Source organism: Nicotiana attenuata, chromosome 11 (assembly GCF_001879085.1).
Source record: "Nicotiana attenuata strain UT chromosome 11, NIATTr2, whole genome shotgun sequence".
Classification (NCBI taxonomy): Eukaryota; Viridiplantae; Streptophyta; class Magnoliopsida; order Solanales; family Solanaceae; genus Nicotiana; species Nicotiana attenuata.
In genome coordinates, this window is record NC_031999.1 from 27,172,166 (window position 1) to 27,187,942 (window position 15,777).

The window sequence follows — 15,777 nt, forward strand, 5'->3', positions numbered from 1 at the left end:
TCACACACTTGATTTCGTTCTCCTCCGTTGATTAACATTGACGGTTCTTTTGGGTGTAAGGTGTTTGGGGGGCTCCTGCCTATTCTTCATGTATGCTTGTTTACCTTTCTCACTGAACAACTCGGTGAGATACCCCTGCTTTAATAAATGATCAACTTCACTTTGCAAGAACCTACAGTCTGTCGTTTTATGCCCATGATCATTATGAAATTCGCACCAATGATCAGGGTTTTGCCTGTTTGGATTCGATCTCATCTCCTTTGGCCATCGCACCTTGTCTCCCATTCTTCTCAAGACAGCCACGAGTTTGGAAGTGCTCACATTGAAATTATAACCCCCAAACCTCGCCTTTAAGTTTCTATCATCATCTCGTGACTCACGTATGCTTCGATCATTCCCAAATCTTGAAGATGAGCCCAACTCTCTATTCCTGTGATCGTACCTCTGACTATCCTGCTTTGACCGTGAGTCTTTTCCCGCAGGTCCCATGTACGGCTCATACCTATTTTTACCGGACCTTTTTTCGGTTTCTGCCTGTCTCGAACTTACCTTTTCTTCTTTCTGATGTCGTGAAATAGTATCTTCTTCAATCCTCAGCTTTGTGCTATACCTGTTATTAACGTCATTCCATGTCGTTGCTGGGAATTCACAAAGATTCTCCTTGAGTTCGCCTCATAGCTTGTGAGCTTTTTTCATTCAAGTTACTTGTGAATGCTATAGCTGCCCAATTGTCAGGTACGCGTGGTAACGTCATTCTTTCCCGTTGGAATATGTCTACAAACTCTCTGAGCAATTCTGAATCCCCTTGCTTGATTTTGAAAATATCCTCCATTCTTTTTTCAGCTTTCTGAGCTCCCGAGTGTGCTTTGACAAAAGAATCTAAGCTCAGCAAAAGAATTTATAAAATTTTCGGGTAAAAGAGAATACCATGTTAATGCACCCTTAGTGAGTGTTTCACCGAATTTCTTGACCAATACAGATTCAATCTCCTGTTTGGTCAAGTCATTGCCTTTGACGCCTGTTGTGAATGCAGTCATGTAGTCTCGTGGATCAGTTGTTCCATCATATTTTGGAATATCAGGCATTTTAAATTTCTTTGGAATTGGGAGGGGAGCAGCACTTGGCTTCTAGGGTTGTTGCGAATATTTATCCACATATATCCCTTTGATCACGGGGGGCACCCCAGGTATTTGCTCTATGCGGTCACTTTGCTCCTTAAGCTGTTTCTGCAATGTTAGAACTAAACTTTGTAAATCGGAATTAACTATGTTACCTGGTTCTCCCTCTCGTGATTCACTGGGGATTCCACCACTGCCAGAATTAACAAGCCCAGAATGAGAGTTTTCCAAACTGTTGGTATTTAGAACTGGTGTTGATGGTGCAGCAGGTAATTGGCTGGCAAAAGCTTCAAGAGCTTTATTGACCTGTTGAGCGATCAACTTCTGCAAGGCTTCATTGATAGCTTGATCATTGTTAATTTGAGTATTTGCATTTGAATGAGATCCATCAGGAGTTCCTTCTCGAGACCGCCAAGGCGAGCTTTGTGGAGAAGGAATCGGAGTGTGAACATCTTGTGGGTCCCCTTGGAGTTGATGGTTTCCTTGGTTTCCCTGGGTGTTATCGTTAACATTTGACATGATCGTTGATGTAACAAAATAGACAAGGTTGAGAAAAAATAGATTATCAGATTCCCGGTAACGGAACCAAGTTGTTTAACCAAAAAATAGAATTTCGATTAAAGCTTATAATTTAGAAGAACGCGGGTTACTGATAATCGAAAGAATGTATAAATGAAAGCAATTTGGATAGTGAGAATATAATCAAGAGAAACAAGTAAACCAAAGTATATTCAAATAGTGTTTCGTGTCCTTACAATTGATCAGTTATCTCCCTTTTATAGGTACCTTGGAGATATGTGTTTTGCCTCCGTCATAACAAGGCTATTATGGAAAAGTAAAGACATTAAAGACATTAAATGCTACGTTACATAATCATTATATTTAATACAGATTCTCCAATATTTTTGGTATTTAATGCTCATTAAATACTGTATCTGGACTCTCGTGTGCTGTCAGATTCATTCTCTTTGATTCTTGTGCTTAAATGACTTGAACAGGTACGAGCGTTGCCTCCGCTCGTGCCTCTTCTTTTGCTTTCTGCTCGTATCTATTGCAACTCGTGCCTTCTTGCCAATTGTAATTCTTTAACCAATCTATATGTCACGACACGTCATCTTCACACCTCTTTAATATGTAAATTCAATTTTTTCCAATACAATAGGCCCTTTAGGGTTTGTGTCGGATAATGGTGAGTCCCCGAGCCATGGTCAAGTTATTCTTTATTTGGGCTCGGGATAGTTGAACCCTTGGGTTCGGATGGAGCTGAACAGAATCTCGAACTTTAAGTGTATTGGCCCTTAGGCTTTTTAGATCGGGCCGATATGGCCTCTAAAAGATGGCTATTATTCCCATCTTTGGGCTTAAAATACTTAGTGAAAATTTCTTTATGCCTTAGCATGTATTTTTTTTTTTCCATTGGGCTCAAAAGCATAATTTACGCTTGTAATACATAATCAAAAAGAAAAATTATCAAATTTATGTTGTAAAAAGTTACTGCTTTACTTGAATGCTAGATAGTTTGCAGATTCTTTGGTGAGGATAAAACGGAATTCTCGAGTGAATGAACACCTTAAAATTTGATTTCAAGAATAAGTGTACTTGCAGGTAGAATTATCTAATCCGATTTATCATTTCTCAAAGGAAACCACAGCTTCTTGGTGAATTGTATATGATGTAAAGAATATGTTCGGGCATTTTAGTAACTGTTGTATCTCAACGAACCATCATAAAAGATGAAAAATTGCTTTTGATTTGACGAACCAGCATAAATGATAAATTGTAATGGTATACTATTTTCTTACTCTACGTTATACTATTAATAACATTATTATCATAGTTAGTGTGGAGTATTACTTATTCTTTATTATGAAATGCTTTATGTTTTTCTGCATTGAGGTTGAACACAATTTAGTTCTTTCCTCGGTGGAGTCCCTTGAGCTTTCCTTCCACACATCAGTTAATTATCTAATGCAGCTCCTCAAATTTTCAAATAATTAAGTTTGGTTAATGTATCGATTTAAGAAGGAGCAGTTTTCATTTTCTTAAGGGTATTATAGTCTCTTATTTTTATAGGGTTATTTTGGTCTTTCAATCTTTAGACTAGGGCTTCATACTATAGTATGTTGATATGATATGACATGATGTTATTAAATATTGATTTTTGTTAGTCGTTTTTGCCCTTTCTTTTCTTAAGCCTAGATTTGATTAAAAAATCATGCTTTCTAAATATTTATGTCTTCTATTTATTGGAAATTATTTAATTGTCATACCTCTAAAACTGGTATTTTTCAATTTTTTCTAATGTATACTTGACAAACCCATCATATTGATTACTTTTGTCGTCTCATCTTATTTGAATTTTATGCAATTAGACATAACATTGCAATATTAATTAAATTTGATTTAAAATTGAGATTTAATGAAACTCATCTTTTTTCTGAACAAGAAAATGTGGAAATGGAGGAGGAGGAAGAAGTAAACCTAATGGGGTCCGGTCCAGTTCTAGAATTTTCAAGGCTCAACGAGGTAAAAGTCTACCTATTTCAAGATCAAAGGGAGAAAAGGTACGTGCTAAGCTGTCCAATAGCACTATACAAATTTTTCATGGATGTGCGACCCCCTCAGGATCCAATAGTGGAAAACCATGCGATGATTCTGGTTCCTTCACTAAGGAGGAACCCAATTCCTCCAGCCCATAGGGAAAATGGGACACCACCAAATCTGCCTAACATGTATAGGCCAACTAATGTAATAATATGGAACATCCGTGGTGGTAATAATGAAAATTTTAGAGTGAACTTTAGAGAAATGCTCGACACTCATAGCCATGCATGGTCACTCTTCTAGAAACTAGAATGGACAGTCACTTATCTCTTCTAAGTGATTTTGAATTCTCCCAAATGATCGAGGTGCCTAGTCAGGGTCAATCAGGAGGTACTGTTCTTCTTTGGGATGCAAGCGTGGTCAAGGTTCATGACTTTGTCAGAAACAATCAAGAAATCCATGCTGTGATAGAGGTACTTCCCTTAAAAATTACTTGGTTATTTTCATCTGTCTATGCTAGTACTAAGTTGTTTAAACGTTTAGAAATGTGGAATAACATTGAAAAAATTAGCAAAACTGTTAATGGACCTTGGCTCCTTGGGGGTGATTTCAACGATGTTATCAACTACAATGACAAACTTGGAGGCAACCCTATTAACAGTAGACGTAGCAAACAAATCTGGAAGAGTATTAACTTTTGTAAGCTTCTAGATTTAGGCTATAAGGGTTGCAAATACACTTGGTCAAATCATAGGAAGAAATCCAGGGGTTTAATTATGGAACGTTTTGATAGAATTTTTGTTAATAAAGAGTGGATTGACCTATACCCTAAGGCAGTAGTGATTCATCTCCCTAAAACCCATTCGGATCACAACCCACTTCTCTTAAATTTGCAACCTAGACATGCTAATAGTTTGGATAAGCCCTTTCGTCTAGAAACTATATGGTGTAGGCATCCTGATTTTATTAATCCAGTTAAGAAAAATTGGCTTAATAAAAACCTTGTAGAGGCTCAGGAAAATTTTACCAAAGATGTTTTAATTTGGAAAAACTCTACCTTTGGTGACATTTTCAAGAAAAAGAGAAATTTACTTGCTAGACTAAATGGTATTCAATCATCTCCCCATTACTATAGTAGTGACTTCCTCCAAAATCTTGAATCAACTCTTCAATTAGAATATAACAATATTTTACATATGGAGTATGATTTTTGGAAGTTGAGAGCTAGGAGTAATTGGATAAACGATGGTGATGCCAACACCAAGTTTTTCCATATTATGGCTTCTGCGAACACGAGCTCAACCTCAAGCACGCCTCCGCGACCGAGCATTAAGACGCGGAACGCGAAGCACAAAACTCAGGGCCACCCATACTCCTTCTACGCAGGATCGCGAGGGACCTCACGCGATCGCGAGTAAGGCCAAAATTTGCTTGCACTGCATGCTGCATTTTGCCAATACTTCAAGTTCAAATTCGTTAGCTATCCGAAATTCACCCGAGGTCCCCAGCACTCAACGAAAAAGCCACCCAACACATTCCTAAAAACATCATCCCAAACTGTTCCAATCTATCAAAACACCTCAAACAACACCCAATCCATTCAATTCACATCTGGAATTTCAAGCCTAAGTTTTCTAAAAAATTCCGAAACACGCTTTTGGATCAAAACCCAACCAAACCACATCCAAATGACCTGAGGTTTTGCACACACATCCCAACATCACATCAAGAAGCTAGAGAAACTCTCGAAATCCCATTCCGCACCTCACGGATTCAAAATCTCACCCCTACCAACCGGGAAATTCGCCAAAATACTAACTTCGCCAAATTCAAGCCTAATATCTACTCCGAGCCTCAAAACCACTTCCATCACTCCTAAGTCGCAAATCACCACCCCCAAGCTATACCGACACCATCGGAACTCACATCCGAGACCCTCTTAACTTCATAAGTCAACGTCCGGTATGACTTTGCCAACTTAAGTTCTTCTAAAGAGACTAAGTGCTCATTTGCTTATCAAAATTCACTCCAACCCGAAACCAATTCAACTCGACCAAATAAAAACACGGATAAGAAGCATAAAGAAGGCAGAAATAGGGAAACGGAGGCGTAACTCATAGACGACGGTCGGTCGTCTCAGGCTCATGACGGATATTTAAGATACTTACCGGATAGAGTCACACTCTTATAACAGCATCCCTAATAACAACAAATTCTACTATAAAAGGTAAAAATTTCCTCAAAATCGATTTTTAAGTATATTTTACCTCTCTACAATAGTTTTTTACCTAAACAATAACACCCATATTATAGCAGACGCTCTTTGTAAATTACCCCTCTATAACATTCCATATAGAATCTTTAGATTCTAAAAATAATTTTAAAAAGGGCAAACATTCTTTTCCATTAAACAACAGTATTCTATCTGCATAAAATAAAAGATTTGAAAGATTTGCATATGATATCGTTTTCAGTGGACAAATTCCAAAAAAATATTATTAGACCAGAAAATTTAACTGTTAGCTTCCTAGATGTGTCTTTAAACGAGAAAAGTAGTTGGATTACGATTTTTCTGAAAATTGGACACGAATTCTTTGCCAATTCAATTATTATATCGCTAGTAAAGAAGAATTCTGTTGAAACAAGCACAATACAAAGTTCTCCACACATTTATTTTGTAAGGTAGCTTAAAATTCTACCTTAGAGTTTAAATCTTTATATGTTTACTTATGAATTTTTTAGACTTTCATCAATTTAACTAGGAAATATGACATATCTTTGAGATTTTAAATTTGAATAATTTTCTTATCTTTATATGTTAACACTGAAAAAGAAAGACTTAATTGAATTTTTGGATTAATTTTATCTATAATAGCCAAAAAATTTTTTTAAACATCAAATATGTTAATATATGCTGTTCACACCTCCTTTATTTTACACCCGAGGGTAGACTGTACAAGGGAGTTTTTCCAATTTAGAGTGACCATTATTCGAAATGGATTATTTATTCATTTTTATTAAAGTCGCCACTTGGTGTAGTTATTGTATTCCAATGTCATCGGTTTATTATTAAATCCCAGATCGAGGAAATTCGACTTCCTTTTGAAGTCTACGAACCAGAAAATTTAAGTACAGAATTGTTAACCCCTAGCGAAGAAGGTGTTAGGCATTCTCGGTTCCATGGTTCTAGCACGATCGCTTAAACTATTAAAAATTGGCCTATTATCTGGATTTATTACATGTTTTAAGCTATTTGTGCATTTTGAGCTTTATAACCGCTAATATTTCAGGAAAATCAGGTTATTTAAAACACCATCGTAAAGCCACCGCTACTAATGAAGATGCACTCGCGTTCACGACACGTTCTATATTACTCTGTGGAATATAGGAAATCGGGTCACAGTGAAATGCACACCGATTATAACATTTTATTTCGCATATCATTATTTCAAATTATTGTTAGCTCACATGAATGCACACCCGAGCCTTGTTAATCTAATTTGACGTAGTTTAGCAATCCAATTTTCATTACTGTGACAAAATCATGTTCAGCTATAAACCAATTTTGAGTAAACATACTAAGATAACTAAGTGATCAAAATTTCAAAACTATTGAAAAGCAACTACACAAACAATGGGATTAATAAACCGAACAAACAATTAACATTAAGCTAGAATTGAAAATGAGTAGAGTGAAGAAGAATTGCGACCTACAATTAATAGTGTTAAGCACAAAAGCTTACAAACCATGGACGATCTTAGACCGGATTCTTTGCACGGCATTCAAATCGCGAACTAACAAAATGGCAACCTCGACTGGGCAACAATCGAACTCCAACGACAAACACCCTTTTATTTTTTTTTTTCCAACCGTCCACTCCATTCGGAAACCAAAACCAAAAGATACAGCCAATTTCATTATGCCATCTCAATCGTTCGATTTTTTAGTTCTTTTTGGTTCCAGATTTTTTGTTTTTAGAACAGGTTCTGTTTACATGTGAAATTTGAAAGTATTATACCAAAATGTTATTCTTAGCCTTGGATTCTAACATAGAAATGGCAGCTTTCATCTAAAGTTTGTTAAACGTCCAGAAAAATGTTGAGATGAGCAGTGAAATTTGTTGCTCATGTTCAGTTTTCTCCTTTGTTCTCGTTTTGAGCTGAAGGTCATCGGCTGGTCGTAGGTCTGTTTATGGTGCTGGTTTCCGGCGAGCTGTTCTTGCTGTCTCAGGCGAACGGGAGATGGGAGTCTTACAGTAGCTGGGTTCAAGGGTGTGTTTTTTCCTGGTTTAGGCTGCTGAAGTTCAGTTCTTCACGAAGAAGACGATCATCACACAAGGTTGAAGGGGGGTCCAAATTTTTCCAAAAAACGGCGCTGCTAATTTCATTTTAGAGATTTGCTTTCTTATTTTTTGGTTTCTTTGATTTTAGAGAAAAGGGCGGTTGAAGGAAAACGGCGAATTCCATGGATTTTAGGCGTTAGGTCAATTTAGGGGATTAAGGTACTGCTATTATATAGGGGGTAGGATGAGGTTAGGGTATGGGCCTAAGAGAATTATGGTTGGTCCACAAAATTAGGCCTAAATTGGGTGTGCTCGGAGCCCAGTTTATCTTTTTCTCTGCGAACGGACTAAAATACGACCTCAATTATTAATTAGTCCTACTAAATAAAATAACTGTTAAAATAAGACTGACCATAAAACAAAAACTATTTTATTTTATATTTTTTTGGTATTTTCAAGATTAAAATGAATACAACATTAACATAAAAAACTATTTTTTGTGATTTTTATTTTCTTGTAATGAATTAAAGTAAAAGGTCAAGATTAATTAAAATAGCGATATTAGGGCCATAGATTAAATATTACGTGCTACAATACGGAAAAATCTTGGAGAGGCGTCAAAAAATCACATGTCTACAGTCTTGCCCTCTTTTGACTGAATCCGCGAAGAGTTTTCAGACAAAGAATATGACTTAGACAAGTTTTGACCCGACCTATTTAGGAACCGAAAGCTAAAAGAAAGAGAGATGATGACGAGCCCTGGGTATCTGAGCTGACCTACATATGCCTTAGGCTATAAAGGAATCAGGCAACGTTGATAGATATAGATATGAGTGATGAGGTGATGGAGTATGCCGAGGTGGAGAGCGTATTGAGGGTGTCCTTCTCCTCAGAGGTTCCGGTCTCTGGGTCCCGTTATCTACATCAATAAATCAAAATTGAAAAAAAAAACATAAACTAAGCCTATCAGCTACGAGTTACAAGATTCCTATCTATGAGTCTCTGCAAGCTTGATCTTAGTCTTGTTGGTTTCTTTCATGCGGACTCTTGATTGAATCTTGGAGCTTGTTAGCTGCAGGTGCATGGTTCTTCCTTTTCAGCTTTTCGGATCAAGGCGGGACATGCGAAGCTTGTGACCTTCTAATCATATCTTGAGCAGTCCGGCATCTTTCTCGCCTTCTGCACTTTGAGTTCACTTTTTTTTTTTCTTTCTTTTCTTTATCTTGATATGAAACTCATTTTTTTGGTCGTTCTGAGTCCTGTGCTCGACGGTGAAACCTGCTCAGACACCAAAACAAACAACAACGAACGAAATTTTCTGCTCCCAGTTTTCATAGGGAAAATTTCTTATTATTGTAATAAAATTCTAAACGTAACTTCTTTATTGAAAGCAATAAAAGTCAGGATTGTGTATATCCTGTGGGAAAAGGGAATTGGGGAGTGGAGCCCTATATCAAATACTAAAAGTCAACTAGGGATGTGGAGACCTATGTTGGAAAAGCGACTAGGGAGTGAGGACCTATGTTTATTAAAATTAAACTCAACTAGGGAGTGGAGACCTATGTTGGGAAAGCGACCTAGCAGTGAGACCCATATGTCTAAAATAAAACTCATAGGGATGGAGGACCCTATGTGGCAAAAGGCGACTAGGGAGTGAGAGACCCTATAATCTAAAATAATAAAATCCAACTAGGGTGAGTTTGGAGACCCTATGTTGGAAAGCAGACTAGGGATTGGAGACCCTATGTCTAAATAAATCAACTAGGGAGGTTGGAGACCCTATGTTGGGAAAAGTGAGACTACTGATTTATGTACCTATGCTTGAAATGAACCAAGAAGGATTTTTTTTTTTTTTTTTCTTTTTTTTAGAAAAATCATTATTTCTTTTTTTTTCTTTTGAGAAAATCATTCTTTAACAATTTGCCCCCAACGTTTTTTTTTTTTTCAAAGGCATGAACAAATGACTATTTTTTTTTGTAATTTTCTAGCGAGGAAAATCATCAGACTAGATTTTTATTATCTTAGGAGAAAAATTCATTCAGAACTAAGATTTTGATCCTTAGGAGAAAATTCATCAGACTAGGTCCCCCTTTTTTTTGTTATCTTAGGAGAAAGATTCATCAGACTAAGATTCTAGATCCTAGGAGAAAGTTCATCAGACTAGTTTTCTATCTTAGGAGAAAAATTCATGCAGACTAAGATTTGATCCTAGGGAAAAATTCATCAGACTAGGTCCTTTTTTTTGTTATCTTAGGAGAAAGATTCATCAGACTAAGATTTCTATCCTAGGAGAAAGTTCATCAGACTAGGTCTTCTATCTTAGGAGAAAAATTTCATCAGTGTATTCTATAGATGACCTAGGTGAAAACATCAGAACAGGTCCATTTGGTATCTAGGAGAAAGATTCATCAGACTAAGATTTCTGTCCTAGGAGAATTCATCAGACACTCAAGAAAAAAATCCCAAGAGATCTAGGAGAAAGTTCATCAGACTAGTCTCTTTTGGATCTTAGAGAAAGATCATCCGACTAGATCATCCTAGGAGAAGTAAATAGTTATCAGGAGAAATACTCATCAGACTAAGATTTTGATCCTAGGAGAAAGTTCATCAGACTAGGTCCTTTTTGTAATCTTAGGAGAAAGATTATCAGACTAAGATTTCTATCCTAGAAGAAAGTTCAATCAGACTAGGTCTTCTATCTTAGGAGAAACACTCATCAGACTAAGATTTTGATCCTAGGAGAAAATTCATCAGACTAGGTCCTCTTTTTTTTGACTTAGGAGAAAGATTCATCAGACTAAGATTATATTGGGAGAAAAATCCATCAGACTAGGACTTTTTTATCCTAGGAAGGAAAATATGGCCACCAAATGGCAAAAATGCACATGAGCAAGATAGAAAAAGGCAAAATTAGAAAACTTCTTTTGTCGGCTCTTCTCTTCTTTTCATTCATTTTTTTCTTCTTCTCTTTTTTCTATTTCTTTCTTTTTCTCTTTCTTTTCCCTTTTTTTGAACCACTCCTTGCACTGTTTGTTCCGCAAACAAAGAAATTTGTCAGTTTTAAAAGTGGGGTCGTTGTGCCTTGAGTCTTGGGCGGCTTGGCTTTTTCTTGATCAGCTGATGCGGCCTCAAGAGACTTTTGTTCTGCACCAACTTTGATTGTTTCACACCCAGTACCATGTGTACTTGCGGCTCAAACAGCCACCCAACTGGAGATCTTTGCTTAGGTGACCTTTTTTGAATCTCAATGGCTTCCTGCTTTTTGAGCAATTCTGTCATGAGAAAAATCACCAGTTATCTTTGCTTGCGCCAAGTAAGCTGACAGAGTCTTTGGGAGCCTTTGCATTGAATCCTCAAGGCATGTTGATAGTAAACAACTGAGTGCGCTGGCCAAATTTACTTTGTGCAACTGGAAAGCTGTAGCAGATGAATCTTTCTTGCTTATTTTGACAAGAGTGACTCATAGTGAAGGACAGAATGACGCAAAGACACAAGTATTAACAAGAAATGCCCCTGTCGCAAGGACAGAAGGAGGATTTTTTTTTCTCTTTTTTTTTTCTTTTTTTCTTCTTTTTTTTTCCAATAACTAGCCTTAATAGTCATGAGCATCATTTACTCAACGGCGCTTGATCTATCAAACTAATCCAATCTTCTTTTGCCATTCTTATGACTCTTTGAATCGGGTTTTGTTCGTGCCAATTTCTTTGTATCAGCTTCATGACTCACTTTCCGACTAGTGGTGCCTCGAGGGTTTTCACCAACAAGTCTCTCTCATTTATTCAACTCTGCTTACCGTCATCCTTTACAGGTGCCCGTGAGGGTTTTCACTAGTAAGACTCTCTCATTTTTTTCATTTTTTTTCTTTTTGCTTTCTTGTGCGAGCATCTTGACAGTGTTCTATGTCGCGTGACAACCGTTGCTCATTGCACGCTTCTCTCGGCTTTGAAGGCATATCGGGAGGTCTTATTTGGAAGGATTTTGGATAGGGTTGGAAAGAAAGGACGCATAAAAGGCTCAAAGTAGACTCAAAATTTAGGGTTGTAGACTTACAACTCTTAATCGACTCTTTCAAACGGTGAAATAAAATCTCTGCCCCAGTTTTCAGCTATTAGGATTTTTGGATTTTCTTCTTCTTTTTTTTTTTTTTGAAGTCTTTATTTGGTTGGACCGAACCGGTGAGGCTGCCTACGTATCCCTTTTTTTTAAGGAATCAGGTCTAACGTAGTTCAAACATCTAACACTAACTATTTTTTTCATCTTTCTTTCTGTTTTCTTTGTCTCTTTTTTTTCTATCTTTTGTTCTTTTTTTTGTTGTTTTCAAAACAAGTTGCCCAGCTTCTATTTTCTGGGGGCATGGACCTTGCCAGTTCTTTTTTTCTTCATATTTTTTCACTTGAACTTTCTAAGAATTGCCCATTTTGTCTCTTGGGGACATGGATCTTTTTTTTCTTTTTTTTTTTTTTTCTTTTTCATTTTTTTTGTTTTTTTGACTCTAAACATGATTCGAAAAGAGGGTGGTCAAAGAAAAAAACACAGGCTAAAAAAGGGGTAACAAGGGGTATAAAGTGTTTGGATAGCAGAAAAAAGGGCCTCCAGCCTCGAGAACGCCAATTATAGTATCCTTTCGCGATCACATCATTGATGAACATGCCTGTCTCTTGGGTCTTTTCTAGTGTAAAGCTGTATGAGCAATATTTCCTCGCTTGTGAATTACCCTTTGCAATTTGGGTGACTTTTCTTGGATTTGTCTTGATTAAAAGATGTATTTTGCCACTAATGATCCATTTCAAGTTGTCTGGAATACACCTTCTAATGAAAAATACTTTTTATCTCTTATTGCTAAACAGACTTCAACCCGTCCGATTATCCTTAAGCCCGATCTTCTCAAATGATTCAAAAGTAGAGATCCCTTAACTTCCATGAGCATGACTGCTTTGGTTCCTTGTAACTCAGCTCATGCTTATTTTCCAAATGTTCACGTGTCTATTTTTCTTCAAAGTGTCTCTTTCTCACTTATGCAATTCAAGACTAAATCAGTTTTCTCTAAGATCGGCCAAAAATTCCGCATGCATTGTCATGTCACTAGAACTAGCGTGAAAAGAACTATGCACAAAATGGACACACAATGACGACTGTTTTTTTATTGAATGAAGGATAGCAGGATCCGATAACAAAAGAAGAAAGAAGAAAAAAATGACAAAATAAGCTACCATGGCTAAAAAAGGAGTGACTTTCCAATTACTAAGTAAACATCTTAGCCACACATTCGCACATCAGCATTACTACGCATTTAACCATTTTGATAGCTTTGATTCAACACTCAAATTTTGACGATCATCCTAAGCAGCACATGACCTATTGCTCAAATCTGGTAAAGTTAACCCACATTCGGCCTCCATTTTAATTTTCACCGCCAACTTGCCTACTTGCCTTTTTCGTTGACCTTGGATCAACAACAGTGGTGCTTATTCCCTTGGTTGAGAAAAGGCTTTTATTTCCAAGAGATCTTAGATTGTTCTTGTGACTCAACCATTGCAAAACCAACAAAAACCGACCACCTTTGACTAGCTTTTATTTCAAAACAACAAACATGTTAGAATAAACACTCTCTTTCTTTTTTTTTCTTTTCCTCTTTTTTTTGTTTTTTTTCTTTTCTCTTTTTTCCATATTTTTTTCAAAATCATCGGTCGAACCTGTTATGATATTGGGTTGCCTACGTTCATGTCGGAACATGAATCAGATCGATGCGTAGTTCGGGAAGATTTAGGAATAAAGAAAAATAAAACTAACTTCTTTTTTTTGGACTTTGAATTTTTTTTTCTCTTTTTTTTTCTTTTTTAATTTTCGAGAGAAAGACTTATATAAAGAAGAAAGAAAAATTATTTTTTGATTACTATTTTTTTGGAATTTCGAAAGAAAAAACTTCTAAAGAAGAAAGAAAATATTTTTGGATTTTGGACTTTTATTTTGAATTTATGAAAGAAATACTTCTAAAGAAAAAAGGAAAAATATTTTGAATCTTGAATTTTCTTTTTAATTTTTGAAAGAAAAACTTCTAAAGAAAAACGAAATATTTTTGGATTTTTTAGAAGAAATTAAAAGAAATATTTTTGGATTTTTTTTTTAAAAAGAATTGGGTCTTAAGGAAAGACTTTTCTAAAGAAGGAGTAAAGGAAAAATATTGTTGGATTTTTAGAAATTGGGGTCTTAAAAAAAATACTTTCTAATGAAGAAGTAAAGGAAATATTTTTGGATTTTTGGAAATTGTGGGCCGGAATCGATGAGGTTTGCCTACGTATCTCACATCTGGTGAGGAATCAGACCCGCGTAGTTTCGCCAGTTTTCAGGCAACAAAAATTGACTTATTTTGAAATGACTTTTCTTCTTTTTTTTTTTTAAAATTTCGGCAGAGTTTCAGATTACCTACCTCTCACTCTTGATTTTTTTTTTTCGATTTTCTTTTTTTTTTCTTTTTTTCGTTTTCTTTCCCTATTCTAGCAGCCAGTTAATATGCAAGCCGAAACAAACAGATACACAAGTAGCACGTAAGATGCATCAAGATGGTTTTTAATTTGGGTACACCTGTCCTAGACGGACTCAACCCCGTGTTGAGTCCCCAAAGTCAAATGCACGTGATGCAAACAAGACGTTCCTACTAGGGATCCGGCATGAACTATGTTATTCTAGGTTTAAGACCTGGCGTATTGTTCTTATGACCTGGATTACTCGGGCGGACAGCTCGAAGGAGAGAGGGGTGGGCAGCGTACCGGGAATACAGAAGCTTCACCGGGCATTGCAACTTGTCCGAACCTCGTTCTTAAATTGGGATATGACTCTAACAGAAAAGAAGTCACATTGAAGTGCACACTTCCCAGTTGATTAGAGACTCAGGGAGAAAGGGTTCGTAACAATTTATATACAGTCAAAACAATAACAAAGCGGTAAAAAGCGACATTTAGCACATTAGCTCAAACATTTAAAAATCAGATAATAAATAAAGACAAGTATAACAGTTATTCTAAGCTCGAATTCTTGAACCCTGAACCAGAAGTTCAGGGTTCTCGTCCCCGGCAGAGTTGCCAGAGCTGTCACACCTCCTTTTTACACACCCGAGGTAGTACAAGGGAGTTTTTCCAATTTAAGTGATATTATTCGAAATGGGATTATTTATTCATTTTTATTCAGAGTCGCCACTTGGATAGTTTTATTTGGTGTCCCAAGTCACCGGTTTATTTTTTAAATCCCAGATCGAGGAAATTCGACTTTCTTTTTGAAGTCTTGCGAACCAGAAATTCTAAGTAAGGAATTCTGTTAACCCGGAGAAGGTGTTAGGCATTCCCGGTTTCCGTGGTTCTAGCAGCTCGCTTAAACTATTAAAATTGCTTATTATCTGATTTATTACATGTTTTAACCTATTGTGCATTTTTAGCTTTATACCGCTTTAATATTTTAGGAAAATTCAAGGTTATTTAAAACACATCGTAAGCCACGCTACATGAAATGCACCCGCGGTTCACGGCACGTTCTATTTTAACCTCGTTGGAAATTAGAATCGGGTCACATGAAATGCACACCCGGATTTTATAACATATTTATTTCTACTATCATTATTCAAAATTATTGTAGGGTCACATGAAATGCACATCCGAGGCCCTTTTTAATCTAATTTGACGTAGTTTAGCAATCCAATTTCTATACTGTGACAAAATCATGTTCAGCTTATAACCAATTCGAGTAAACATACGAGGAGAGATAACTAAGTGATCAAATTCAAAAACTATGAAGAGCAACTTCACAAAACAATGGGATCATAACACCGAACAAACAATTAA